Source organism: Triticum aestivum, chromosome 5B, assembly GCF_018294505.1.
Source record: "Triticum aestivum cultivar Chinese Spring chromosome 5B, IWGSC CS RefSeq v2.1, whole genome shotgun sequence".
NCBI classification, from domain to species: Eukaryota; Viridiplantae; Streptophyta; class Magnoliopsida; order Poales; family Poaceae; genus Triticum; species Triticum aestivum.
In genome coordinates, this window is record NC_057807.1 from 416,009,372 (window position 1) to 416,014,685 (window position 5,314).

Consider the following 5,314-nt stretch of genomic DNA (forward strand, 5'->3'; position numbering starts at 1 on the left):
CGGGGATCCCCACCCCACCGCCCAATGAACGCCCCCAACCGCCGGTGACTACCAACCAGAGGTCTCACAACTTCGGATACCCACCGACCACTAATTTATTACCATTTTTGTCCTTCATATACGCGCTGACGGGTGGGCCCTATGGTAATGTGCGCTGCTGAATGTGGACCGTTTGACTGGTTAATTGATCATGTTATCAACAAATTACGGAGCTGTATGGTGAGCCCGTGACCGTATGATCACCCTAAAATGTACTCCTATTTTATTAACACAGTACAGACTCAAACTACCATTTCTTTCTTTCATATACAGGCTGACAGGTGGGCCCCACAGTTACGCGCCCCGATGGTGCTACACTAGTTGCGTTGCGTGGAACGTTTGACTGCTCAATTGATTGTGTCATCAACAAAATACGGAGTTGTACGGGTGAGCCAGTGATCGTATAATCATGACATGTATTTGTTTAACACGGTACAGACGCAAGGGCTCATATATACGCGCAAGCACTCACCGCTATAAGCGCACACACGCGAACCCTACCCCTATGAGCACCTTCGAGAGAGTGGGCCAGCATATATGATCTTGAGATTTTACGAAGTCACCATAGGTGCCTCGTAGTCGAGTGGAACGTCTCCTCCCACTGAACGTACATCGTCGGAAAATACTGAAATTAACACAAGATAAATGCGAGCACCGGGACTTTAACCTTGGTGGGCTCGAGAAACCACTGTCATCTAACCATCCAACCACATGTTGGTTAGCACGACAAAATGTATGTGGTGACCGTGATGAGCTTATTCTGAAGTCCAGTGACCATATCGTGCTTTCGCTTCAAATACAATGACCATAAGTGTCGTCAACAAAATACGGAGCACGCATCAAATGCAAAGTCCATCAGTGTCATCAATAAAATATGGAGATGTATCGTGAGCTAGATACCGTTGTACTACTGTATATGCTTATTTTCTTAGTGGCCGATTGCGTGTGTGGTGTGGTGGGCACATGATTTGTAGTTGTGGTGGGTCAAGATGAAGACTCATGGGTCGGTTCCATCCTGCACAACATATAGGTTGGACCGAGACGTGTGTTATACGAAGACCCATGTGGAGGACTCGGCGTACAACACGAAGCTACCAGAGTCGTGGAGGACTCTATCCCCACTGGTGATAAGCCGATTATATATGATTTGTAACCCTAGGCCCTTAGTATGTTATACAAGCTTGGGGGCTAGTTCGTTGATAGTATACACATACGCACAATGCCTGGTATTCACATGTACTTTGTACACACCCCTATCACTAATATACAGTACCAGGAGTAGGCTCTTTCTTCAACTGCAAGGGTCCGATCCGAACTAGGGTAAAACTTTGCCTCGTATTACCATCCAACCTAACAGCCAGGGATATCCTACCGAATGATATGATGAAATCATATCTGCCAACTACTAAGAGAGAGGTGTGTCGGGGGGGGGGGGGAATGTGTGCGAGAGAGGCCTAAAGATAATGTGCATGCGGGAGACACGTAGCCACATATATGTGCGTATAGAGGGCTAGTAGAGATAGTGCATGTGTATATATGCATGTGAGAGAAATAGTGTTTTCCAACTGAGATTAGTGAAAAGAGTGGTACATAGTAGTCAGAAAGAGAGAGTGAGAAACAGAGAGAGCATGTGCGTGAGACACCCCGACACCCTAAGAGAGATTGTGAGCATGTGTGAAAGAGAAATGCCAATGCATATAAAGTGTGTGCACTTATGCGTTAGATAGATAGATATATAACGCGTTTGTGAGAACAGGGCGAGGCATAGTGCATCTACGTGTAATAGGCGGTTCTACGCATTAAATTAAAATATAAATGGCATTATTATTTTTGGATGAGATCATGAATTTTGCAAATTGCGTATGGACGAAAATTGGTCTATCAGACACCCATACTCTATTGAATTCTAGCATGTGCATGTGTTTATTTCATATTATCGATCCATAGAGTGAGAGCGGTTTGAAATACAGGAAATGGATGCTTTTGCAATTCATATATAAACATTAATTAGTGCACTCCATGTTGTTAGTGTGAAGCACTTTATACATTTGTCACTTGCATGGATACATTCCAAATTGCTAGCTACGAAATAGAATACATGTCGAATTCAACATAAAGGGGGTTTCAAAGATTTGAATTCATAGGAAGTGCATTCATCTATTTGAACCCGAGATAATGGCATTTGTAAATCAGATGTAAAAGGGGGCATCAATTTTTGTTGTGAGTTTGGACATGCTATATATATTCATATGCATATCTAACTTTTTTTTTGCAACCAAGGAGTTTATATATGGAACCATGCATGAACTGAGGTAAGTTGCATATTTTTTAATATATACTCGTGTACAATGTATATTCAAACCCCCTCCATTCCAAAATAATCGTAGCTTTCAGATTTTCAAGAGTAAAGATTTGTGAAGTTTGACAAATCCTGAAAGTTCAATTCAAGAAAACCGAAAACGTTAATGCTTCTGCTCCCAAATATTGAACGAAGCACCAAATAGGCCTCTGGTCACCCGAAACCGCGCGAGACTAATGTTTTGGTGGTAGGAAATTACTGTCCTGACTCTGGCCTGTGTAGCCTATCGTCCCAATGTCCAAAGGTCTAAACCGGGGTAGGTTTGTAACTTCACCAAGACGCCAGTCTCACCCGCCTCCGAGAAGCATTCATACACCGTGGGAACCTAAACACCAATGCACTCGGCCGAAATCTATCCCGCCCACATTTGGGACACCTCACATGACTGTCCTACCCCCAACCCGCAATATGTCTGAAATTTTAGATGGGGGCAAAGTTTGTAACTTTCCCCAAATTTCAAACAAGCGCGTCTCAAACCGAAACATTGTTCCCCCTTAGTTCCCCGCCTCCCTCGTTTCCCCATTCATACTCCGTGGGCGCGAAAACGCCCTCTCCACCAGCTGCGAAACACCAGCCTCCTCCGTCCTCCACCCCATAGCGGCCAATCCACCACCGCCCTCCTCCATCATGCCAGAGCCGGTACCCCGACGTAGTCGTCCAACGCAACCGCAACCACAACGCCCTCAAGGACTTAGCAGCCGAAGCCGAGGCAGAGCTGCCTCCATGACACCGACGCCGACATGCGCCGTAGCAGAACCACTCCGACCACGTTGTCCTGTACCTCACTGCTGCGGCTCCACTGTCGCAACCATCCACCGCACCGGAGTTGTTCCCGCTACGCCGTCGTTCGCCACCTCAGATCTGCTTCCCTGCTGCCGACAGACAGCCACCGCTCCACGCTCAATAACTTGGCCATGGGTTCGTCCAAGGCTGCACCGTCCTCCACAACTTATGGTTTCCGGCAAACAACAAGAAGATCATCGGAAAAATAGAAGGAGTACACAACACTGCCAGCAGAAAGAGGTACTCCTCTTCCCTTACTCATGCAAATCTTACGTCTCCGCTCACACCATATTCATCCCACGAAAGAAACTAGTTGAGCGCTTCTTACTGCATCTTCTTCGTGATACTAAATGCACAAGGTTTCATCCCTTTTACTATTTCACCTTTGCTAGAGGTCAGTAGCCCACCTGGATTTCAATTCAGGGTGAGTCGAACCGCAATTAAAAGAAGCAGCACCTGCTTAGGCGCGCAGAGCACCTAGTCTGACTGTTCCCCGGGGAAGCGGCGCATCGGTGTCTATCATAGGGGTGTGGGGCGCAGGAGTTGCTTGCGCCCAATCTGGAGGTCGGCGGGGCTTGAATGGATGGCCGGGGGCGGTGCCAAGCACGACGGTGCGGTGAGGTTGAGGGGAGGGCGCAGGCAGGGGAGGAATACTGGGCCGGTGGTCGCTGGCGTTTCGAGGAAGATCGTCAACACTGACTAGCTGGAGGTAGATGAAGGCGATCTGCCCGTTCTTTGTACATCGGACGGTGCAGAAAAAATGGACTGACCTATTTGCTTTTAGTCGACTCTTATTTTAATAGAATCCTATAGTAATTTAGTGTGCCATGCATGTTGTAGAGCTATCATATGTCTCCCGTCATTTATTTCTCACCGACCTGCTATCTGCTACCTTTACACTGTACTAATTGTGCACACACTTCACCCATACTCACACTATTGTTTTTTTATGCATGGGTATTTCAGACTCTGACGCAACATTGATGAATGCAGAAAAGAAAAGACAGAAGTCGCTCCAGTGTAATTCGAAGATAAGCATTAAGCGTTTCAGCGCTCTAATGGGTGCAGTGTCAGCAGTTGGAGACAGTAAACGTAGCTCTGCAGTTGATGATCTCAATTGCCACACACAACCATCCCAGGTGCTTGCTTTAACTTCGCGCTGTCAAATGTGGTTGCATGTTGCATATGGTGTCTAGCTTGTATTGCTTCCAATTTGGTTAAATTGCATCTGCTTACTTTACACATTATACCTATGGTAATGACATGCCTTCCTGTTTTTGATACATACTACATATGTCTATTTACCATGTTCGTACATCAAAGTAATGCTCTTTTGTATCCCGCATCAATCACTTATGACGAGGCAGTCACCCGAGTGGGTTACTGTGAGACGCCCTACTCGTTTAAAGAGTGCAGTGTCATCCTCCCCACATGATTCTCAAGAAACAACAAGGCTAAATGAAGATAGTCAACGTAGCTCTCAAGTTGATCACCGCAATTCCCCCACACCACCATCGCAGGTGCTTGCTCTTACTGGCAGTGTGATATGTGGTTGCATGTTGCATATGGTGTCTACGTTGCAATGCTTCTAATTAGGGTAAATTGCATCTGCTTAGTTAACACATTATACCTGTGAATATGACATGCCTTCCTGTTTTTGGTACATACTACGTCTTTCTATTAACCATGTGCTTACATAAAACTACTTTTCTTGTGTATCCCTCATCAATGCTCCTAATTTGTTAAATTGCATATCCTTAGCTTACACATTATATATGTGAATATGACACGCCTTCCTATTTTTGGTACATACCACATCTGCCTATCACACCATGTTCTTACATCAAACTAATGTTCTTGTGTATCCTGCGTCTATCGCTTATGATGAGACAGTCACACGCGTGGGTTAATATGAGACGCAATACTCTTATAAAGAATGCAATTTCATCCTCTCCACATGATTCTCAAGAAACAGCAAGCCTAAATGAAGATATTGAACATAGCTCTTTACCTGAAGACCACACTTCCCCTACGCCACCATCATAGGTGCTTGCTCTAACTTCGCAGTGTGATATGTGGTTGCATGTTGCATACAGTGTCTAGCTTGTAATGCTTCTAATTAGGGTAAATTGC